Raw genomic sequence first — 25,495 nt, 5'->3', positions numbered from 1 at the left:
GTTTGAGACATGTGTTGAAGTTTTACAGCTAGTCAGAATACCACAGAAGAAACTTTGTATGAGAGAGCAACAACACTTGCTGTGAAGAGGATGTGAGGAGGTTCTTAGATCACTTTAGTTAGTACTGCATGATTTTTAAGTCATAAGCAGCTGGGTACTTAACTGTGCAGCTGCATTGTCTTTTGTATGACTAGGCTATTACATTGCAGGGGAGAAGCATTTATCTTCTGTGTTTTGTCTCACGTTTCTTTGCCATTAGCAAGAATTCACGTGCCCAGAGACTTTTCTTCCTTAAGATGCATGTAACCTTTGAGTATTTTCAGCCGTCATCGTAATACATTGTCTGCTAAATCCAGTTGCCTCTTTGAAACACATACCCTTTTTGAATAAACTTTTTTGAAAGCAGACTCGTGGAATTATCCACATCTATGACAGACTGTGGTTTGGACTGGATTATTCTCTGAGTGTGATAACAACATTTTGTTCTTTTGGGAATTTAGGATAGCTGTACATAGAGAGAACTCCAACCATTCCTTTCTGAAACCATTTTCAGGTGAGAGTCTGTCTGGAGAGAGATCCATTTGTGTTGTTTACTTTGCCTTAGTCACCCTTTGCTCAATCCTTACATCGTTGGTTTTCCATCAGCACCTAGACAAACTGAGCTGCTTTTCTGCTAGTTTCTTAGTTACTGCAATACCACCTCTCATGGCCTCACAAGACATCCATTCTCTAGGCACACACTTAGTGAAATTCCTAAGCATTTTTTTTGCTCTGGGCTTCTTTATCCATGGTTTCTAACTAGATTTTAGTCAGTAATTAAAAGTGGATGCCATTGACAAGTGTTCCAAGTACTCAAGGTATAAGACAAAAACATTACTAAGCAGTTCGTGTTTAATGCTTAATTGTCATTCTTTTTTGGAATATCACGTTCAGAGCCACTCAGAAAATACAGAGAAGGTAAGTCTTGTTATTTTGTTTCCTGATGCACGGAGCCTTGTGGCACTTTGTGTTCTTGTTGGGGAGCAGGCTGGGATGCTGCTGTTGATGGACAATAGAGAAAGATCCTCTAGCCTAATACAACAACTGCACATGATGAAGGGCAGTCTGGGAAGGGAGCAGGAAACTGGTTCCTTATGCTTTCTTACCTATCTTCTTCTAGAGACACACTGCTGGGCAGATAAAGCATTACTCTGACCCACTGGGGCATTTCATGTGTCCTTATGAGATTTAGTCATGCAGACCACTGCACAATTCAAATTTTAAGTATTTACCCCTGAAAAGCCTACAATGAAGGACCATGTATGTGCACAATATTTTGCTAGGCTCATGGCATATACTTTATTTGGTTAAATAGCACCATGAACATTTACACGGCTGTATAAATAATCACTTCCAGTTAGAGCTGTCATCTGAGCCAAAGTAGAGATTGGAAGTGCCAAGGACTTAGAACATCTCCTTCTAATTTTACCCCAGCTCAAAGTGTGTTTAGAAGATGAGGTATAGATAAAAATCAGATAAGCAAAATTATTTAGTGTTCTGTCACTTGTAAAATGTTTATCTGTTAAAAATACGAGGTGAGAAAAACATGTTAATCTCTTGCAAGAAACAAAACCATATCTAAAGGCTGGATGAGGAGGCTGTGTTTAGTGAGTGACAAGAGATGATTGCAAACTGGATGTTGACAAAGATCCCATTATTTGTAGTTTGTGCATGCTTCACAAACAGATGCTACCTGCAGAGGTAGAGAATCTCCACACGTTGTCCTAGCAGTAGCTAATTAGCTGGAAGATGGGAGTAAAAACATCAGTGACTAAAATGAGTGTTGGAGTTGTTTGGAGATGTTCCAGCTGACTGCTCTGCTCTTAGAAAATGCTGATTCTTCCAAATGAAAACATTTTGCTGGAATATGTAGCAGTGTGGAGACTATAATCTGTGCTCCTTCCAGGCTGTTGTCCCACTTTGCCAAGCTCTTTGGTGCCCTGCCAGGTGGCTGGTAGCAAGCTGAGCTCTTTGCCTTTTCCTCTGCTGGATGTGTGGGGCCTCCTGGCTGGTGTGGGCATCCCAGCTCTCTGGGCTCTCCCACACTGTGCTGTGTAGCCAGCGACTGTATCTGTTCTGCCAGCTCCATCAGCTGACTGTGTTGGTTTTTCAAGTCTACCATTCCAGGTGGTATCTTTAAATGTGTTTAAAATATTTCATAGGTTAGAAAGTCTTCCAGGCAGGTCCATCGCTGTACAAAAAACCTAGAAGCAAGCAGCACCTTTAGAGAAAACACAACAGGTGCACTTTTACTTCTGCAAGAAAAAGCTTCCATAGGTTCCTGATTACTGATTTTCAGATCAGGAGGGATCTTCAATGCTTTTCTTGTATTCTTTCCAGTTAACACTGGGCTTTTCTTTCCCTTAGCCTGAAAAAAAAAATCTAATGGTATGTACTAAGTTTCACCCTTAATTTGTTTATAAAATTGTGGTACAATTGCCTTTGTGGCACAAAGGATGCTGAGATAGGTTCATATGCACAAAAAAATTTTAGTGGGTTTTCATAGCCAATAACAAACATCAGATGGAATGATCAATGTAATTTGAGGGGAAGAATCAAAACGACAGTGGAGAGTGAGAGACAGAGAAGGGAAAAGTCAAAATCTTCTCAGTAGCCACCAGAGAAGAAATAAGCTTCTTCCCTTGGCCACCCTCTCCAGCGCAGCAGGTGATTCCTCCACCCATAATACTTCTCTGATAATAACTTCCTTCAGTATCTCAGTTGTTATCAAACATTCCTTTTAAAATTCGCAGTAAGCCCACTGTTTTGTCATATGTTTGGATGATTTTGTATTAGTCTGGTAGATCATTAATCAAGCATACTGCTTTAGCTATTTTACTGCTTTTGCAAGCATGAATATATAGCTGGAATGACAGAGCAGAAACAAACAACTGGCCGATCCTCTTCATCAGAAAACAGTTCTTATCTCAGTTATAAAATGTGCATGACTTTTTTCTTTTCTTCTCTCTGAGGTGTACAGTTTCTCCATTAGAGAGATTTACTTTGTGCCTGGTAATTTATATCCTTGTTTCATGGATGTGAAGACTTTTCATCATACAAGGAATTAAAAATGTTGAGCTCAGCAAGTCGTATTCCAGGAAGAAATGTCAACCATGGACTTATCCCTGCTGGAAGCAGAGACAAGGTATTACCTCAAGGAGAAACAGAGGAGTCACTTATGCTTGTTTATCAAAGCACAAGGACAAACTTACCACGGCGGTGGGAAATTTGTATTCATCTTTGTCTTTTCTATATTAAAACTACTGTACTAATAAGGAAGGAAGGAAGAAGAAAAATAGGGCTATTACTAGACAATTAATTCTTGCAAAAGAGAAAAAATATGTTTACAGAACAATGTTTATGTTATGGGAAGGAACAACCATCAGTGACTTTAAACATTAGCCATTTCAGTCTCTGCAACCTCCAGATGTTCCTGCTGGCAGAGGCCCGCTGTTCCTCAGCCTTACCATTTGTGCATCCTTAAAAGGGATGTGAAGGGATGTGGTTTCACTTCACAGCTAAACAGAGCAAATGGTGCTTTGCTTCTGCAGGGAGTGGTCTTGCTCCTGTTCCTCTACATGCTGGAGCTAGACCGCATGCAGCTTCTGGGTGCAATTCAGCTGGCTTTTCCAGAGCAGATCTAGTGCTCGCTTGCCTCACTTGCTCAGTTGCTGCACGCAATAGGAGAGAAACAATAGGAAGAAGGTGCAAGGGAAAGCTCTTGTCAGTGTTTCTTTCTAAATTGTACAGGCTTGGCTTCATGGCATTATACCCTAAGGACCATACAGATTACTCCTTTTTCCTGGAGGGAATCCTGTGCCTGGAGATGGTGGCATCTACAAAAGGATCCTCTGATGGACAGATGTTTAGGAGGAAAAAAATAATCTTTGGCGTGGCCCTGAAAATCAAACTAACCCCAGAAAAAAAAAAAAAAAAAAAAAAAAAAAAAAAAAAAAAAAAGTAGATTCCTTTCTATAGCTGTTTAATATTTAATATTTGCACAGTTCAAATGACTTACCTATGCTTTGGACAACTGAAGGAAACACAAATAACTTTTGGTTTCATTCAAGTCAAAATCCAGGCCTTTACAGAAGGCGAAGACAGTACAGACAGTAATAATTTTTACCCACACAATACATATTTTATGCTTCAGATGACTTCCCATTTTGAGTGACAACTGGTGAAATAAGAATGGAGCAAGTTTTTAGAACTGTGTGTCATAAGAATGAGGAAAAACAGGGTTGGGCTGAAGGACTGGATATGGTCCTACAGCACAGTATTTAATCTGCATCTGGAATCATGCATTTTCCCATTGTTTTCCTTGGGACTCTGTTTTTGTTTTATTATTTTAATGTTTTTTAAAAAAAAAATACTTGTCACAGTTCAGAGTGCTTATGAGATGGTCAGGTTTTAATCTTTAAACAAAACTATGCCGGTCCTTTCCAACTTATTTGTCCTATTTATTGACCTTTTTAAAGATAACAAGCCAGCTCCCAGGAATAAAGCAACACAAGAGAAATGTTGTGGCAGGAATCTCAGTGCAGTGCAGCCTATAAAGACATTCAAAGAAAGGCTGTCAGCACTAAGCCAGAGTTAAGGAGAGGGCTCAGTAAAGGATGGCTGATAGTACTTTTTAAATAGATCATTGTGGACTAGCAAAACTGCAATGGCAGCAGGTGTTCATGACAATTTATGCTGAATTTTAGCTGATAGATGGTGCTGGGATTAGTGCTAGGTTCTGTAAATATCATTGCTGAACATTGCATGGTCCAAAAGCTAGAATAACAGGGTCCAGTAAGTTACAATTGGTTTTGGTATTATATGGGGTATCTTGATGGGCTGAATACTGCAGTCAGGATTGAGCATAGGTTTCAAAAAACAGGTCCTTTAACAACACATCTTAGGTTTGCGGTTGCAGTGATGCCTGCTGTGGTCAAGTTTCAGTGACAGCGGCTTAGTTTTTGTTCTGGTATGTATTATTATAAACAGGGCACAGCAAGTTTGTCTGGGGGTTGTTTGTTAAAAATATAAACAATCCATTTCTTCAATGAAATCTCTAGTTCTCATGTTCTCATGTTCCTTAGGTCCCTGGATAGGGACAGGAGAGGCACAAGCTCCAAGAAACAAGAACATCTTACATTTTTAGAAGGTACTTCGGAGAATGCGTTAGCATTATTTTGCTTATATGCATTCCAAAATTAAAGGAAAGATAAGCATTTGCAGTACAGGAAGATCTTAAAATAATCCAATCTCATCTAGAAAAAGCAGAAAATGAACCCTGCAAAGTAATATTTAAAAGTTTTGAAGTCTCCTTGTATTAAATTATCCTCTCTCTTGCAGTGCAATACCCAAAGAAACAACCAGAGCTAAAAAAGATGAGAAAGAATAGCTGCCAGACAGAGCAGCTTTTCTAGGAAAGATTCTTCTTGCAAGCTTGCTGGAAAAGAAGCAAGGAATAAAAACAAGAGTGCTTAAATGCGTTCTTTTACTCCAAATATATTCTAGAAATGAACTGCAAGATATTCCTTCTCTAACCTTGCAATGAATGTACTCATGTCTCTACAAGCTCTCTCCAGTAATGTGAGAATTTCTGTAACAGGATAAGATCAATAATTCCATATCTGGATATTTTTATTTTATTTTATTTTGTTTTACTGGAATGAGGTTGTTAAAAGAACAACTTGGAACTAGATTTGCTTCTCAGTATTTTGCAGAAATGCTAGCTTGGCAGTGTGTGTATAAAATTCAAAAGAATATCCTCAATGCTCTAAGATTTTTGTTTACTAATTTTGAAAATGAAGGATGTGCCTCAGAAGGTAAATGATCTCAACTATTATTTGCAGACATTCCCACAAGGAACAGTTTCAGTGCCTATGAGAATGTAAACAGATCTGTATCATTTGGTTTCTACTGCTTATATATTTTCGCTTGGCTTTGGTAGCATAAACATTAGAGGTTTGGTTGGTCTACTATAAATGCCATGAGGTTGCAGAAAATTCAAAAATGCATTATTATTGTCGTGTGCTATTTTCTTTTACCTGTGTAGAATAGCTAATGACCAAACCTATTCTATTGTGTAGCATTGCTACATGGAATTAGAGATATTTGTGCTAAGGTTTCTTCTTAACAGGCCTAGAAGGACCTTTGGGGCTTCCAGCTCTCAAAAAATTATGTCTGTTGTTCTGTCACCGAAATGTGTCTTCCACTTCTGTCATAATAGAGTATTAGCTTTAGGAGGCATTCTGCATCCTGACTCTTCTTTCTTTCTCATGACTAGATGGAAGAGGCTTTATAAAAGTCCCTTTTCAGAGGGATATTGTTTGAATAACAGCTCTGTAATACTGGAAGAATTTTGAAAACTAAAGTGCAATGTTTAGCCAAGTTTATTTTCTGGACAGCTATTTAAGATGGTGAGTTAATACACTTTAAATCATCATGTTCAACATATAAATTAGATGATTCCACTTAACATCTGTACCATTTATCTGTAAACAAACGAAGCAAATGAAGGAGGACTAGGCAGCCCTGGCTTGTTTTCTTCACGTAGCTCTAGGTTCAAAGTCAGAGAGGTCTTCCAACCCAAAAAACACAAAAGGCTTCTTGGATATGAAGTGCATGTTGATGGCTGTTTTGAGGAAAAAAAATGATTTCTGTGTGAGAGCTCAGAAATTCAGAAGCATCAAGTGGGTAAGCGGAGAATGAAATTTTCTAAGGCTTCATTCAAAAAATAACAATAAGCCAAGAAGGAAAGGAAAGGAAAGGAAAGGAAAGGAAAGGAAAGGAAAGGAAAGGAAAGGAAAGGAAAGGAAAGGAAAGGAAAGGAAAGGAAAGGAAAGGAAAGGAAAGGAAAGGAAAGGAAAGGAAAGGAAAGGAAAGGAAAGGAAAGGAAAGGAAAGGAAAGGAAAGGAAAGGAAAGGAACACCCACCACCAAATAAATAAATAAAAACAACAACAAACAAGTAGATAAGGCCTAATGGTTTGCAGGCTGGAGGTGATCTTCCACACCCAGAAGGTCAAGGTTGGATGATATGGAAATTCTTCTTCTATCTTAATGAGAATAAATATTTGTAGTCTAGCATTGTCTAGGGTGAGAATTGTTTGTATATCAAATGACAAATAAAAGCATATTGAGCAATTGGATGGAGAAATTGGATGGGTGTTGCCATTTCTGGGAACAATCTCCCAAGCATGCCCACGCGGCTCCCTGTGTGCCTCCTGCCTGCCTTCCCCTCAGCAGCAGGACACCGAGCAGGATGGCCTGTGGCAAATGACCCCGTGTCCATCCTGGCTCTTCTAGCTCGCCTTCCTTGTGGAATGGTGACGGCTGGTGAGGGTAAGGCCCCAAAGCAGTTGCTAGCGGCCATGGCTCCTGCCTGAGGGGCCTCTGCTCAGCAGAGGAAGGCCCAGCCAGAGGGAGGTCACCGGCAAAGGAAAAATCAGCATTCCTAATAGGATTTCAGAGAGGTTGTGAGGCAATGGCTGCACTGTGGAGAGCAATGCAGTCATCAGGAGAGAAAACGCAGTGTGTTGGACAGAATGGTTGTGTATGACAAGAAGATGGTGCCTGGGCTGGGCAGTCATTTTGTACAGGGGATGTGCTGCAGGTGTGAGGTGGCCTTGTTCCTGGCATAGTGGACAACTGACAGGGAAAAGCCAAGCTTGACACCCTGCCAGCATGATTTTCTGCCTGTGTTCCTGTGACTGTACTTTTGATTTCCTCATCTCTACATTTGTGCTTTATTAGTGTCTGCCTTTTCCAAAAGAGCCGGTTAGCCTGTTGTTTCTCATTGCCTGCCTGTGTGCACCAAAAACAATCTCCAAATGTTCATGTTGTCTCCTAATCGCTCCCCTGGAGAACCTGTCAAGCACTGCTGGCCGTCCATGCCGAGATCCTGCTAGTCTCTGACATTAGTATCACTGCCCTTTCCTCTCTCTGAAGAGAATTTGTACTGCTATAAATATTCTGACTTCAGCCGTTTAAAAACTTCTAAAAAATGAACAACACAAAAGAATAAGAATGCGTGTTCTGGGCAGTAAGAAGTGCTATTTATTCCTGCCGGAGAAGTCAAAACCAGGGCGCACAGCAGCAGTCCCCCATGCTAGCAGAGGGGTGCCTGTAGGTGCTGCTGGGGTGGGTCTCTGGCTAAAAAATCTCCAGGGAGATTACTCTTGTTTGCCAATATTCCCTTACCAGGAATGTTACCTTAATGCTTGTGGATTGATCCCTAATGAACAGTTGTTATCGTAAAGGTATTGAGCCACTAAATGTTCACAGATATTTTTGATGACTGTAATAAACTTATTCTGGAGAAAGCATCTTATCACAACCGTGCTATAAGCTCTAATTGCAGCTGTATTATTAATGGAGACGGAAATATGCTTACTCTTTTACTATTAAGAGAATGAGTCAGAGAACTTGTTTAACCCATATAATACAATATTTTTTTCCTCTTTGTGGTTTCCTGGCTTCACTTTACTAATCACAGCGTAAACACTAGACATATTTCCAGGTAAACTTTTCTGAGAAGTCTTATATGCATAAAACAGTATTTTACATTATTGACCAAAATATTTAATCCTCAATTCATAGGAAGAAGGCTGAAGGTCTTTCATAGAAAGGAACAGTAAGGGTTTGCAGGAACTTCCTTTAGCATGAATGTTTATTTTTGACAAGCTTTCCTAGCAAACCCATGACAAAACCATACAGCTGCTGAAGTACTTTTGTAAAAACAGAGTTGCACAGGAGTCAGTGAGGTCTATCTGAAGTACAGGGACTTCTTTCTCTGGATGGCTGCAGCAGTTTCTGCCTTGTCCTGCTTTAAGGAGGGCAGCTCAGCTGCCACCACCTGAGCCCCTTCTGATCTGGCAAGACTTGCAGACTATAAAGACAAACTAAAAGGTGTCTGTATTGTGTGTGTATGTGAGGGGTAGGGGTGTTGGTCCTCAGCAGTTGTTTCATTATCATTCCTGCAGCAGGAAAGGAAATCTCAAAATAATAGGGTGGGTAGCTGGATGTACACTGTCCATTTAAGGAATAAATTGCCCCTAATAGGCAAAAGGTAAAAATGGGAGATAATTAAATTCCAGAGCACAACAGCAAAACAGAAGAATGGTAATAGAGAAATAGTAATAGAGAAATGTGGAATAAAAAAGAGCTACTGAGAAGGTCAGGAAACATATATTGGGTAATGCATGGCTTGCAGGATCCCATGATGTCATGTTTTTGAGTATGTGTATGTTTGGAAGGGAATAGGAAACTAGAGACAAGTTTTGGCGTGTTAAATTTGGCAAGCAGTTCCTTTAGGAACGAAGCAGTTAGTTTTAAAATACGTATATTTACAGCCAGGATTTGCTAAATACTGAAATGAACATTGTAAAATGAGGGTCATAGGAATTACTAGATTCTTGCAAAGCATGTTCCTTTTTCTCATATCAGCAATATTTTTCCTTCTTTTTGGTAGGGAAACGGAAACTTTATGACTAGGTGCAGTGTTTGTGAATTACACCAAATACTGTTGAAGATTGGATTAATAGTTGATATGTAAAATACAGAAGGAAAAGATATACAAAATTCTTCTTGCCCATCTTGTATGTCTTGGACAACCCACACTGTATGCAGGAGAGTTCCTCTGTGTATAATACATTGACTTGAAACCGCAATAAATCTGAAAAAGTTACAGTACAAACTGAATGTACTGAACCAAGAAATTTACGAAAAATGGTCTTATCTTATGTTCTGTTGTAGTTCAGCTGTTTCCGAGCTGGATGCCAAAATTCGGTTGACTAAGTGTTTTTTAAGGACTAATAGGATTTGGAAAGAAAATATTTGCATAGGCGTCAGATGCACTTTTTGTTCCATCCTCTTTCTCTAAACTAATATTAAGGATGTGCCACAGTTACTGAAAGTTAATGCACTTTTTTTTTTTTTTTTTTGACAAAACTTTACTACATTTTGGCAGGACATATTGTAACAGTCACACTTAAGAAAATCACAATAGATCTTTAAAATCTCTTCATTACCTGTCGTTACTAACACCTAGCTTTGTCTGCAATGGTTATTCAAATGCTAAATTCAGTCTTTCAACTATGGCTTCTCCTAGTGAAATGACTTCTTGTGATACCTTGCGAGGCTGGTTATCTGTTATTAGCTCAGGGAGGATTTTATTTTTCACTTTGCCTCCCAGTCCTAAACTTCCAGCTTTGTGTAAAAAGCATGCAAATAAATGGCTGGAATTTAAGGAAGGGCAGAGTGACCGGATAGCTAACTAAAACCTTGCACAGTTGTGATTCAGGCTTGTAAATCAAAGTTCATGGGCGCTAATCACATGCAGGCCATATAACTATGTGCATAAACACAGACAAGGATCTCACTTCTGACACCTGGCTTTTGGAGAAGTTTGGCTCAGGTCTCCTGAAATGCAGCATACAAGCCATTGCTACTTGACACCTTCTCCAAAGAGTAACCATGGGACCTACCCTGTAATGCACCTCTATTAAGAAAACAAGGGCAGGCTCAGATTTTCATATTTTAATCTCTCCCTCTGTATTTCTTCTGAACTTGGAAGGAATTCAGCCAGGGTTCATTAGGCAATGGTCAATCTTTACTGGAAATTCATGCTGAATTAATTGGCAGGCTTGAATGCTTTTCTACTTTTGCTGATAGCGATTACAAATCATTGCAATAGTGACCTAGAGATAGTAACTTTGGTTCTTTCAAAAAGTAGCAGATAGCTGTTCTCCCAGGGATACAGGATACCAGCAAAAAGTTCTTTTTGTTAATCTTGTTAATGATCCTCAATGGAATGGCTGTTTCAGGTTTCTCTAGTTTTTTAATTATGGTGTGATGCCGAGGAGTTTTGCAAATTCAAATTTAACAGAATGCCTTTTTTGCACACCAAGAATACGTACACGCAATAGCATGCAGTGCTTCAAACTAGACAAGAGTATGTATCAGAAAACACTATGGAGAAGAAATAACAGGAAAAACATGCAATGTTTTTTGAGGGAGATATTCACGTCTAAAATTAGCTATCTGAGTGATGTGAGTCAGGACGGCCTCACATGGAACAGCTAGTTGTTCCTGCCTTACTGTAGATACAGCTTAACAGCTCATTTAGCAGCTGCTGATGATTACAGTCATGAATCTCTATTGATTTGGGGCTGCCCTACGTGGAAACAGGTGATGTGGTAACTAGTATTTGAGCATCTAACTGCAATTATATAGAGATGATGAAGTTTCTGGAGGTTTTGAGTGGAGGAAGGGGGTGTATTCAGAGGAAGGGAAGTGTTCTGGAAATTTTAAAGTGATGAGTTTATTTTATAGAGGGTACTTACATAAAATACACAGCTGAGTGACTTAGGAAGTAACAGCTGTGCTGATTTTACCTATTTAATCCGCTAACAGGATTTTTTGCACCTGAGCAACTGAGGCTAAAGCACTCCTGTAGCAAGTTCCTGCAGTACAGATGGTTGGATTTACAACTTGCAGGTAAATTAAGTGGGATTCCAGTATAGTGAAACATTGTTTTAAGTATTCAAGTTTAATGAATTGAATAATTGCTCACATCTTATCAGAAGCTTCCTGCAATATTGGCCTGAACCCCTTCAGGGAGAGGAATGAACAGAAATTGGGTTTCTGGCGACCCAGCTAATGTCATTTTGCTTGCTGCCAATGGCAGCTGTATTTTAAAGTAAAGATTGTGACCTCTGCTCAGCCTGTTCGAGACACAATTTAGAGTAGCCAAGCTTGAATGAATGCTATGATGATGTTGTTCTGCGTATTACAGTGCCTAGAAGTGGTATTTCTCAGGAGTTGTTTGCAGGTAGTAGTGACCTTGCTCTGCACATGTGTTGGGCTGTTGAGAAGGGACAGCACTCTTGCTGTCAGACCCAGCAGTTTGTTAGGCTTGTCTGCAGGGCCAAGAGTCTTATTTCAGGATTTTTGCTATATAACTTACAACTTGTGAGCATCCTGGAGAATAGGTAAGAACCTGTGTCTGATTTGATAACGAGCAAGGCCAGCTTGCTTCTGCTTGGCAAGTATAAGGACAACCCATAGGTTTATTTTCAGACTAAGATAGATCAGGCCAGAATACGCTTGTGTTGTGTCTCTTATCAGTTCTATTTCTTCTTTGTATTTTCCATTATCTTTTGATAAGGACTTGATTATAATGCTTCCCATAACTGGTGAGAAATATGCCTGGGGAGCAGGGGTATAGATTTGGGCTGCTACCAGGAAGGAGGACAGAATGTACTCACTGCTCAGTAATTCATTAAAGCTAGTACACACAGCAGGGCATGTGGAGCTGATGCTTACAGTTTGACTAGGAACATTTCTCAGTGTTACACAGAGATACGTGCATACGTTTTTTTGTTCTCACTGTTTCAAACCCATCTTTGTGCTGTGTCTGGGAAAAGAATCTCTAGCAAAGGTTTGCGTACACCACCTTCTGCTGTCTGTGTGCCCTGTACTCTGGGATGCTCAACAGAGAGCAATGCTAGTAGATCTGAGCCCACACCTGCTCCAACAAGCTTCTCCTTTGCTCTTCTGGCACTTAGTGAGCTGCACTGGCTGCTTATCTGTGAGATATGTTATGTTACTGAAGCTGTTTCCTTGGGCAGGTACATGACCATCTCAGAAATAAATGTGTGCCTTTTCATTATTACTGTGTGGCACTTCTGTAGCTTTCATATAATTCAGTTTTGAAATCCAATGTGGAGCCTGGGAGTGACTCCTTTAATTGCTGTAGCATTTTAATCACATTATGGCACGTGTGATGATGTCCAACATGTAAAGTACAACATATGCTTTAGAACGAATAAAGAATGGCTTTTGTTTTGTTACTGACAACATTAAATGCATCAAAAAGAAACTGAGGTATTATTTTGTTGTATGATCTGTTACATCTGCATCTACTGTGCATAGTATTGCTATGCAGACCTCTGCCTTGGTGAGGAGTGCATTTAGTCCTCCAAGTAAGAAAAAGCCATCAATATACCCGTTACTTATATTTGCAGCTCTGTTCTCCAGACTTGATTATTTTCAGATTTGGGCATCACAAGAAATGACTTATTTTCTCCACCCAAGTCATGTTTATATAAAAACTGCACTGCCTCTAAATTAGCACAAGTGATGTTAGGTGTTCCATGCAAACATGAAACATGAGAGTTTTTTTACTTTGTTTTTTCTTGTATAATGCATTTTGTAGTCATTAACAGGGAGAGGGGAGGAAGTTATATTACAGGTTCTTTCTTAGATTAAAATTAGGCTGCAGATGAGTTTTAAAAGCCTTTTACAAATTAAAGGGTCAAAAAAGTCAATAGATAAAGAAAATTGCAATAATGAAAAATGATCACAAAAAATGCTGATTATTGTATGTCTCATCTTGAAGAGAATAAATGTCAGACAGCATGCTTCCCTACTTCCATCTGAAGTAATTTCTTGATAACAGTTGTAGAAGATTGGTGTAGGAATGTTTTTGATACTGCAAATGTATACAAAATAATATTATGTATGCCTTTTACATCAAAGAAACCAACCTGGGCTTAACAAATTACTCTTCTTGCTAGCCTTCCTTGAAGCAATTTGGCACTTGCTTTATTAGCTGAAGTTTGACATAATTATGTTTTTTGATATATTGCTACTATGTCATAGGAGATAGTATCTGAAAAAGCAAAACAGGGCAACAATAAGTGTCACAGAGAACTAATGTTCCGGTTATAAATCTGCAAGCAAATCTGAACAGTCTGTTCTAAGATATTTTGTACTTCTGTCCAAGACAGAAAAGCAGTGTTGGTAAGCTGCTGAAAGTTGTGTTTGTGTGTATGGTGTGTGAATGGGTGGTTATTTTGTGTTTTATATCCAGACTGATCTGAACGTGGTCTGAAGTTGGTACAGCATTGCTGGTCACTACGAGGCTAATGTGGAACTAATTGCTGGCTTTAATTTTATGTTGGAGATCAGGCTTGATGTTCCCATCCTATCTTTTATGCGTGAATTTTTGCAAAACTCGTCTAACAAATTTCCTTTAATTACTTTTATAAAATAAAAATGAAGCTTACTTAATCTACCAGGAGACCAGAAGGATTTTAGATGGCTAGTGACCATTAACACCACACTCTGGGTGAAGCTGGATTAAAACCTCTCCATCTCTAAACTCTGCCTTTTTGAATTTCTCTCTTCTTGAGAGACAGGATTGTTCACCTCTTCCTTTTCTAAAGTACTTTCAAAGATACATTTTCACACTTTCTTTCCAGAAGCTAGAAAGAAAACGTGGCTTAAAATGTAACCCCAAATTGATTTCCTTGTGTTATTTCAGTTTTACCATGGGCTTGGTGTACTAACAGGGCACACATTGTGGCTTGGACACAGTAGGAAAGGAAAGAAGATAAAAGCACCCACCACTTACTCCTCTTGACGGTAATCCTGGGCAGGGGCAGGAGGAGGGTTGTCTCAGCAGGCTGGCCTTTGCTGAGGTGTTGCACGTGGCTCTGCTTGGCTCCGGGAGCTGCATGATGCAGCTGTGCAGTGCAGCCCCATGCACTGGGGGAAGCAAGCAAAAGTTCCCACTGCAGAGATTCTCCTGAGGTAGCAATGTTGGTGGAGAGGGGTGTGTAATTTTTACATCGCTACTTCTGTATTGCTTTAAATTGTGTTGTAGAAGCCGCCCTTCTGTTTGCCAGCTGTCACCTTCCCTTGTTACCTTCTGGTTCCTTTCCTTGATAAAAGAAAGTTATCTGTATGAACAAGGCTCACTAATCTCACCAGGTAGCAAGTGCTCTTTCTCCTGCAGCTGAGACTTTGAGAATTTTTTGCCTTACCCCAACAGAAAACCTGACAGAGATCACGAGTGGTCTTCTGAAGGCGCCACTGAATAAATGTTTGTGGTACAGGTAGGTTCCCTGAATGTGTTGTGCTCTTTCCAAGTATACCAGAGGAAGTATGCCTCATCGACTAGGGACATCTGTGGTTCTACTGAAAAACAGAAGAATGAATAAACAGAACAATTTATTTAAACAAAAAGGAAAAAAAAAAAAAAAAAACACTCCTTTCTCCCAGGTGCCAGAAGCAGTGCTATTTGCTTCTATCTTCTATTTGCACAGTACCAGTGTCTGATACCAATTATAGCAGTAAGTAGGTGTTGCCCATTTCACTCTTGTTATTAGCTTTTCTGTTCCGAGTTTCCTAGTCTGTGTAGGATTGCCTGGGAATGCTAGGTTCATTCTCGTGGTGAATTCATTGCAGTCAGTTGATTTCTGAGTAGGGTTGTGGCCTGTATCTGATAAAAGAGAGATCAGCAGTGTTGTGTTATGCATGATGAGGAAATAACAAGGGCAATCTCTTTATCTCATCTGAGTGTCTGGAGAGGATTCTTATTTGTGCCTGTCTGATTCTTTAAACTTCCGCACTTAAACACGAGGCTGATCTTCTCCTCAATTACACATCTCATTTGCTGTTGGGTCGTTTTCTAAATAAATTTGATAAACCTATGTAGTAATTGTGCTCTCGTTTTCCACTTATGCCTTTGATTTCCCGTTATTTTCATTGAAAGACTTGATGACATGAGAAGGGAGCTAGAGCCATTCAGCAGATCCATATGATAAATAACGGAACACTTTACTTACGGCAAATATCACTTGGAGATATGTAATATAAAGATGTAGCTGATGAACTTCAGTTTTCGTGTCCTTCCTTCCCGTATTCATCTATAGACCTGCAAACAAGTTTCTTAAAAACAACCATTGTAAGGTTGGTTTCTTGTCTTATTCCAGTCCGTTTCCATAAACAAACCCAAAGCAAAATTCATGTGGCTTTTAGCTGCAAGCTTTCACTCTTGTCAGAAATAAAAAGTTGAATGCTTCTCATGAAGCTGAACACATCAGCTGCCCTGGCTACAAACACTGTGTGGTGTATAGGAGACCTGGCTCCAAAACCCACCTTTCTTCTTTCTTTCCTTTTTCCCTCCTCTCCTTTTCTCCAGAAGTCTGACTAAAGCAGCAGATTGCTGCTTAGCTTTGTGCAAATGAACTTATCAGTCGTTTTTTTCCATGCAGCAGTTGAGGGTGCTGATTAAATGGTCATTTCAACCAGGTTTTTGTCTGGATGTGAAGACACATTGTGGAATAACCTAAAGGTGGCTTTAGAAATTTGAGGTGTCTACTCTGGGTTTTGAATGAGGCACAGGAAGGACTGGCAGCTAGTCATTGTCTGTGGTACGACTCCTGAAAAATGCAAAACTGACAGGTGTCATTCCTAGCTTGCACTCGACCTTAGTTAAACATTGGTTTAACTCATTGGTTAACTTCATTAACTCTTTCTTAATGAACCTTTTGGTAATTCATAATTGTGCTTTGTGAGATGGCCTGGACAGTTTGTGCTTTACAGGAGAAGCTTTTCTGATACTGATGTTGTGATCACAGCGCTCATCTCCATCAGCAAGTGGGGATGAAATCAGGTGTTCCCAGCAGCCTGAGTGAGCCCTGGGAAAAACATGCAGCTAAAACTAAGCACATTAAGAGCCTCAGCCACTACCGGTGTCCTGAGCAATGTCTATTTTATTTGATTTTGAAATAGCTGGTTTTCGAGACTAAACAAAAACCTGCTTCATAAAGGCTAGTTTATTTCTGTTGCTAACATTGGGTCTATGCTGAGCTCATCCTGGGTCTTGGATTATTTTCTGATCTGCTGCTGATAAACCATAATTTTGGAACTAGTGCACCAAATAACTTATAATAACAAAAAAACAAATAATTAATAACTGAAACGTCTGCTGTGCAGTAGTCATGTTCTCTTTTTTCCATTGTTGAGCCAGCACTATGAAATACTAACTTACTGTAAGGGTATGTTACCATCTAATGTTTTGTTCATTTATCCAGTGTCAGATGGTTGAGTTTTTCAGCAGCATTACCACGTGGAACTCTCCGGTTTTCTTGATTTTCATCCTTTTAACTAATTACTCCACGTCACCAACACAATGACTCACCCAATATGCTGAAGTTATTTGGTAATATTCCTGGAACACTGTTTTAAACAGTCTTTCTGAGAAGTTGCCAACTAATACTGACATACTCTTACTCAGCAGATCTACTCCTCTTACTCATTAAAACTTATTCCAGTTGACACTAGAGGCAGCATGGTCCTTGCTACATTTTGTTCCTGGTAAGCTTTTGGTCAAATACATCAATTTCCAGATCTGTGGTATCACAGTGCCAGATCTGTGTGGAAAACTTGCTCTCTTCAGACATCTCCAACAAGAAAAGTGATCTCCAGTGACACTGCAGTAACGTTTAATCCTGTTCCCTCAAAACTGCAGAATTTATGCACACAGACAGAAGAGGAGGGTAGAAAAGAATGGCAAGGTGACTTACATGACTGTGTGTGAGTAAAGCATTAGAAAAAAATCCATGTGTATTACCTTACATCTTGGAAATAGCACTGTCTAACCTATTTGTTGATGCAAATTCCAGCAATGGGCAGACAGATTCATAACGAGTGCTCTGGATTTTACAAGGCAGATACAGCCAGTTCTGTGTTCTGCTCCCCCTCCCTGTGAGCAATACAGGAACAATTGATTATGCAAAAAGTTCTGGAGTTGTAATTTCTTGGATGAGGGTTGTCTGGTGGCAACAACTGTTGCCAAAGCAAAACCCAGTGTTTTACACATCTCTTTAAAGAGATTTAGACACCTCTCTTTAAATTGTTCCTGGAAAACTGTGGTGGTGGAAGGTATTGTTTTGCAATCGGCCAGTTATAAGCTTGCATGCTTTCCAGTTGTATAGCCTCTGTGAAGAAAAGGATCATTTCTGAAAAATCCCTTCATGACCTCTATTGGTAAATCAATGTGATTTCTGGCTCCTCGCCAAACCTCAAGGTTGCATCCTTCCGTTTGGAGTATGCCTTGCTAATGCTGAGGATGCTGTATTGTTGCATGTTGTCTCTTCTAACTGGAATAAGTGTGATTTTTTTTTTTATTTTTTTTAAGAATTATTGGATTTTTCTTTTTTTAGCGATGCTGAATGAAGGGCTCGGTAGGTAGCCAATATTCCAAGACACCTAGGCATCATACACATACAGTTTTGAAGAGTAAACAAACATGTAAAAGTTACTGAGTTAATTAAGTTACTGCTTCTGTGAGCAGTACTTAATTAGCTAATGGCTAGATTTGAAGGATAATTTGCAGATTTAACTGCCCTTTTCTTTTTTTTCCCCTTTCATTCTTTATACTGGCAGCTATGGATGAGACAGGGGGAAGGCTTTATGCCAAGCACTAACCATGCTTTGCCATATGATGAGGGACCAAGTTGGTTTTATGTTGTTGGTCATCAGATCATGCAGAAGATGATCTGATCTTAAAGATGTTGGGAATTCACCTCTCCTCTGTGCCACCACCTGCAATAACACTGACTAGATGAGACAGGCTGGAAGAGCTGTGTTAGAAGTAGAGCTTATCTTCCTGCTAGAGGAAATTAATGTCCTTCAAGTAACGACTTGAAGGGAACTGTTCAGCTGGCCACATCTAGAGGAGTTATACAAATATGAATTATTTGAATACAAATTATGAAAAATTCCCTTCCAGCTATTTTCCTTCTTTCAGATAAGGGGCCCTAAACTGACTTAGTATGCTCATCAGCATGTGATGCTATTTCTTTTGACATTGCTGCTTGCTGTATTTTTTTATTACTATTTTTATTTAGAAAGTAAAAGAAGCTTATCAATACTTCCTGGAGGGACAGAATTGCAATTCCAATTTGTGTAAAATTTCATCAGTTGTCTATTTATAGACAACACTTATTTATAGACAACACTTTTCATGCTCTTATTTAGCTTATTTTAGTTCATGTTGGAACTTCAAAAAAATATATTTTTATATTATTTCCCCCTTCTTTACACTTATCTCAGTGTTAATTCATTCATTTGTGACTAATAGCTGGCTGGTTTCCAGAATTCAGAAATCTCTAAAGAAACCTGAGACAGAGCCATGTTGTTTACAGTAGTGGGAAGAAATAAGTGGCATCTCTCGTGGTAGCAGCTTTTTAAATTACTAAAAGGGAACACAAGTGACACAGCTTAATGAATATTTATTAATGTGCTAGAACAGGATGAGCTGCTTGATTGGCTGCTGTGTGTTCTGTAATGTGCATGTACCCATTACGGTTTTGGCAATATCAGCTATTAGCCACGTCACCTTCCTTTTGTTAAACAAACTGCTGTCTTCACAACGGGGAGGTAATTATGAATTTTTTGCTGTGAATGGCTTGTTGGGGTTGCCTCATGTGGCCAAGACTGTGACAAGACCAAGGACAAGTGTAACTTTTGGCAGGTTTCCAGTCTAACTTGGACCGAGGCAGAAAAGCAACTTTTAAGTGCTTTATCAGTAATGAGAAAAGAATTCCTATAAGGAAGCTGTCAAGGTTTAACAAGTTTTAGGCCTTTTAATGTGAGATAGAAAATTCTAAGAATTAGACTTGGACAGTTGTACAGAGTATCTTCAGATATTTTTTTAGCTTGGTTCATTAACTGAGCCCTCCACAATCCTGACACTTCAATTAAAAGCACAGGTATCAAACGCACCTCTAAAATTTGAACAGTCTTCTGCCTCTTTTTTTTTTTTTTAACTTTCTATCAAGATAGCCTATATATAAAGAAATTGAAATAAAAATTAGTTGCTACGCAGAACAGTTAGTGTGAGCAACAGTAAGAGAAGCTCCTTGTCCATTTTCTACACAGGGGTTCAGTCCTCCCTGGGTGAGTGATCTCTGCCTGGTGACTGCAAGCTGATGAAGGCACAGCTCAGTGCCCTAGCATGTGTGATGCCTTGGTGTTTGTGAACATCCAGATCCGCTTTCTGAGAGCGGTGTGAATGTTGGGTCAACAATGAGCTGTGCTTCATGAAAAGGGCTGTGCAGACTTAAGGCTGGGGGCTGGAATACCTCCTCTGCAGCTTCAGGTCGTCACCTGTAGACTGGCCCCCCTAGCTGGTAATTCTGCTGCATTTTGGAGAGGAGGAATCACTGTCTGGTCCTCTTACTGTAGGGTATGAGTCTTGGGCTTAGTCTCCTCAAACTGCCATGGAGGCCTGTATTTCAGTCCTTTGCGTGGTATGTTAGGTGTCAGCGAGGGATGTCTTGCAGAGGAGAAAATGGGCCTACAGGCCCAATATTAGTCATCTGATAACCAACTGATACCAAACATTTTGTTTCAAAGTATTTGACTGCTGTTTGCCACTGTAATTGGTTGGCTTAGGTTTGCTGTCCAGGAGGCTGGCCTGCTCTACAGCCATGATGCCCAGTGGGTGGATGTTGTGAAATGGCGGCCTAGGCCTGCTGGGTTTAGCATTAGTAGTTTAAGCTTTGTTCAGAGAACTTCAGGCAAAGGCTCAGTGATGGTGACCACCCTGGAACTTGTGCTCTTGATATCTGTCTCAGCTGACACAGCTGTGACAGCTTTCAGCAGACAACATCAGAAAAGTCAGCAATGTCAGTTCTTTGTGCCTATACAGTGTGTTTGTGTTAGAGGGTGCTGCTATGGTGGAGGTATGGGAACAGGCTTTTCTGGAGGCATGAGAGCACACACAGGGTATTACTAGGTCACAGATCAGTATGGAGGTTTCTTTCCTAAAGAAAGATAGTCTTTCTTTAAGACAATTCTGGTCTAAAATTGTCTAGTGCTAAATTCCCCAAGGCTTGAAGCCCCTGGGGAATATGCAAAACAGATGAAGGCCTCTTGATTTCTTCTCCTGCAGTCCTCTGAGAGGAAAGCACTCAGCTTTGGGTGGTATTCCCATACTGAAATGTAGCAAGCAGATAATAATAAAGCAATAATTAAATACTGTGTTGGGGAAACTTCCTTCTGTATTGTAAGAATCTCCATTTTTTTTGGTAGAATTTGTCTGAAGACACTGAAGATGGTTGACATGCACGGATCCCTTTCCCTTGCAGGATCATGTTAGGTAACTATTCAGTACTTCTAGAGTTACAGACAGATGGCCCAAAAAAAAAAAGTGGGGGGGGGGGGGGGGGCAAGCAAGGCTCCCTTGTCATGGTGGCACTTCGCACACTTAAGGCCCTATGCCAGATGATTTCATGTTCCAGCTGTTACTGAAAAGGCTAGCTGCTAGGCCCAGGTGTTCGTCTTATTTCTCTAACACCAGAACTTCAATCTGCTTTTATGGGTTAATTCTCAGAGTGTCTGGAGAAGGTGAAGTTTCTCTTCTCTCTGTGAGAAGGATAAAAAGCAGTAATGGGAAATTAGACCTATCCCGCCATAGGCACACCCAAGGATTCTGCCTTCTCTTACTGACAAGGCAAGCTGCATATGGATTCCTTAACCTCTAAATAGAACTGCACATGGGGCAGGATAATATGTAGCCCTAACAAAAGGCAGATAATTCCCCCCACTTTTCTTACTTAACATATATATAGTTATGATCCCTGTTTTTGTGTGTGTGTATATATACACATGGGGTATATTATAAAACAGTTTCTCTCTAACCTTGCCTAACAGCTCTTGTTAACTTTTAGAAGACTGACAATTACTACTCTTACCTAATCAGAAGTAGCACCTGAATATCTTGGCATGTTGAGGCCTTGTGTACAACATTCTTACAGTGGTAAATAAAGCCACATTGTTCTTCAAAGCTGAATGGCGGGGAGAAATTTTCTTTCCAGCAGCTGCTGCTTTCCAGTTACTAAAAGAAACCAGCAATGACATACCCCAGTATTTCTTGATAAACAGTTATCAGGTAGGGAAGTGAGAGGAAACTAGCTGGCAGAGGAAGCTTTTGCTTGATTTTTTCCCCAGGTGGAAAAGATAAGGAAAAATATATAATAAGTCTAATTGTATAACTTGTGCTGTGCTAAGAAAGCTCTTAATTTAAGCTATTTAAAACACCGCATTCTTCTCTAAGAAGAGAAAAAGTATATAGTTTAAGAAAAATAACGCAAAACATATTACTCATGCTGAGAACCAAGAACGGCATGCACATCAACCAGCACAAAGCATACCCGACATGACTGGGCTAATCAGAACCTTTCGTGAGGCCAGATGCTTCTGCTGGCATGAGGGGAATAAAAGAAAAACCCAAGCAGAAAACAAACACCTCCCTTCTCAAGAAGGTACTTGGGGAAAGGCTGATGCAGTAATAACTTGACAGGTAAAGGAAGGATGTAAGTTTTTTACTTACTCTGACCACCACTCCCTGACAGTAGTTATTGTACATCCCCATCTGTTACCTGCAGTTCTAGGAGGGCTTTGACATCATCTTTGACTACATAGAATTGCTTTGGTGTATTAGATTAGTAGCTGGCTAATATAATCTGTGTTGAATAGTAAAAAGATGAGTTACAACAGCAGGTTGTGCAGATGTGGTAATGTTGTAGAGATACCATTATACTTGAACTAAAATTTCTCCCACCAAACATATGGGTTACACGTCTAAGAACAAAAGTTAGAAATTGTAATTAAACAGCGAAGCCAGACTTCAGTATTTTGTGATAGGATCTTCAACAAAGAACAAGAAAATCAAGAAACAAGCACTGAAACAAATCTTCATGTACACCAAAAAGGCTACTTTTTTTTTTTTTTTTTTTTTTTTTTTAATGCTGTTAGTGAGCTTACTCTTTTTTGGAGCCCAGTTTTTATTTTTGGTGTGATTAAATTATTGTGATAAGTATCTCCTACTTTAAGCTGCTGAGAAATACCTTTCAGTTGTCTTTGCTTTCAAACTGATGCTTGACAGTGTTCCTTTTAAAAGCATGAGTTATGAAATGGAGCAAAGCATAAGATTTATGGTTACATGACAGAAATCGTGAACTGTATTTACTTGCTGCTTTTCCCTTCTCTATGGGTAATTCTGGCTGAACAGTAATGCCAACTGAAGGATGGTCCCAACTGAATGTTAAGTGATGGGGAGATACAACTGGTCCTTCTGCCTGTTGAAATCAATGCAGCACTGAGGAGGTCAGAAAGGGTATAAAAGGGCATAATTCGCACATCTCATGTTTTTCTTTAAATGCTCTTCTGTTCATGGAGATACCCATGAAATCTCACTGATAAATTTACCACTGATAAATTCTTTTGCTGTCCTCATGCATGCCCGCATGCTGCTTCTTGTTCATTCCCTTTCCTGACCAGTACAGGTCAGGACCAGTGCAAGACTGAGACAGGAATAAAATATAACGTACCTTAAATTGTTCTATTCTACATGAAAGCCGTTCACTTTGTCACTTTGCTTTTGAAGCACCACTTTGTGTTTTGTTTCTCTTGCTCTTTTCTGACTGATGCTGCAGATATGAGCACATGCCTTCTTGTGATACTGTGCTTCTTTTTTCTTTGCTTGTCTGAGTCTGTTCTAGGATTATTTCTGTGTGGTAGTGCGGTCATATCTGCTGTTTCATTGTAATGCTGGAGTTAGGTGGAGTACAGTTCGTGCTTTTAGCTTCAGTGAACTTTATCATTCATTAATTGCCATGGACTTAAATTATTTGTTGATGTAAATTACTTCTAAATCTCTTACTTCACACTCAAAATTACGATAATTGTAAGTAGATGAACTGAAATGACAAACCTAATGATGCAATTGCTTCCTGATAGAGCTCTTTAGATAAGAGGCAATAACAACTTTAGTTTTGTCAGTGTCTCTAAGGACTGTATTTTTTTTTTTCTTTTCGTCACGTAAGACATCTATACCTATCCAAGCTGGTCTATTTGTACATCTATCAGTAGAGCTGTTTGGCCAAAAAAAGAGTGGTGCTCCAAACAAAAAGATAAATAGCCAATATGGAAAATTGATCAAAACCAATTTTCTTTCATTGAGAACAAAAGAGTGTTGAGTTTCTATATGAATGTTTCATATGGGGTCTGAATTACACAGTGTTGCAAAGGGGACGCAAATACTTTCCTCATTGCTTTGCTAATACGATTGCAAATCTGGACAAATATGACAAATATGATGAATCTTATGTCTCGCTGTTCCAATATATGCCACAACTGTGCACAAGCTGGGAGGAAGAAGAAAACTTTCAATCTCCATATAAGGTAGACTTCTAAATGTGAGTGGTTTAGAAAGTTTTGTGTTAGACAAAATGGGAAAGCAGAGTCTTTTTATAGTTTTGTTCTTCTTCATTTTTAGCTCTTGTTATTCTGGTCTTGCAGGAGCCAGTGTACTAATTAAATCATTCTGCCTTCTGAAGCCTGTTGGTCATATTTTAATTGTGCTTTCAATGATTTTTTTCAAATAAAATGGAATGAGAAAAGTCTGTTGGAAAACTTTGTGATTTATATTTAGATTTTTGGTGCAGTTTGCTTCTCTAAATGTCTCTGTATGCCTAATTGCTTAAGCCTCATTGTTTCTGAGCTGTATTAAAGATACTTCTAATATAAAAATATAGAATTATACAGTCTTACTGAAATAGAAACTATAACTTAGGATGGCTTGATATGGTGATGTGGATATTCTGACCTTTAGACAAATTTTAGAAGCGTCTTGCTAAGTAGTTGGGTTTTATTCATGTTGTCTCTGTTCCTTTGAACGCTTCACAATTGCCTGTAACAGCACAGCAGTAGCATCTAAAACCCTCCTGTAACTGGTAGATTACAGAAGTACAAAGGGGCTTTGGCTACCCCTGAGGGATGGGGCAGTGTCCGGCTCCCCAAGTAAAGCAGGTGCCCATGTAGCTTTCTGCTCCCTGAGGCCCACAACACGGCCGCCTTGGGGCAAGGCCTGCACCCCTGGGGGCAGCTGGAGGCCTTCCACAGCTTACCCAGCGTGTCTGAGGGACTCTGCTCCAGCTCTTATGGCTGGCAGCAGGTTCAACAAGGGCGTAGGCCCTGGGTAGTAAAGAACGAGGTAGAGGTGATGCTGGCTGTGAGCCGGCCTTCTTCCAGACTCTTCAGCTGTTCAGATAGGGCTGTGCTTCCCCAGGAAACAGCATGCTAAGTTCTTCATCTAGCTAAGTTTCTTACCTGCTGGCATTTCAGCTCAGTGGCTCCTTCACAAGTTCTCTAAAACAGAAGGCCCTAATGCCCCCAAGGTTTTCCAAGACGACAGCTGGCATTAGCATAATATAAATATATGACAGTCTAGTCCTCTGTGTCCAGAAATCCTTCCAAGTTACATCATGGCTAAAACCTCGCTGCTTCAGAGTCATGAGATGTGCTTTTATCAAATCAATTTCTCTACAATTGCTGTAAACTTCTGCTAGTGGGGCCAGATAGTTCTTGGCACTGGTACTCTTTCTTCTGCTGATGTGAAGTGCAGGCAGGGCAGATTAGCACCTTTCTACAAAAGGCTGTAGATGTATTCTGGCTGGCTGACTTCACTTGTAAACCTTTTGATGCTGGGTAGAAAAAGCTATTTTTGTAGCCAAAATGGCTGACAGAGCCAGTGCAGGTACAAAAGTGAAAAAAATTCTTCAGAGAGTTGTGGAAAAAAACAAACAAAAAAACAAACAAACAAA

The 25,495-nt window shown here is 39.7% G+C and overlaps 2 long non-coding RNA genes across 4 annotated transcripts; one reads left to right on the top strand and one right to left on the bottom strand.

The window, feature by feature from the left end:
- Positions 1–873: 873 nt before the first annotated feature.
- Positions 874–14,812, bottom strand: LOC137860537 (uncharacterized). Its single transcript, XR_011098981.1, has 2 exons — positions 14,442–14,812; positions 874–3,164 (listed from the first exon to the last, which is right to left on the bottom strand). It is a non-coding gene; the product is annotated as an uncharacterized lncRNA (long non-coding RNA).
- Positions 11,131–24,305, top strand: LOC137860534 (uncharacterized). 3 transcript variants are annotated; one of them, XR_011098979.1, is made up of 6 exons: positions 11,131–11,219; positions 11,445–11,528; positions 14,387–14,459; positions 14,869–14,932; positions 20,922–20,988; positions 22,903–24,305. It is a non-coding gene; the product is annotated as an uncharacterized lncRNA (long non-coding RNA). The 3 variants fall into 3 exon arrangements; XR_011098978.1 differs by having other exon boundaries at positions 14,359–14,459; XR_011098977.1 differs by lacking the exons at positions 14,387–14,459; positions 14,869–14,932.
- Positions 24,306–25,495: the final 1,190 nt, after the last annotated feature.

The sequence above is a fragment of the Anas acuta genome, chromosome 8, assembly GCF_963932015.1.
Source record: "Anas acuta chromosome 8, bAnaAcu1.1, whole genome shotgun sequence".
Classification (NCBI taxonomy): Eukaryota; Metazoa; Chordata; class Aves; order Anseriformes; family Anatidae; genus Anas; species Anas acuta.
This window is presented reverse-complemented; position numbering and strand designations above follow the sequence as displayed.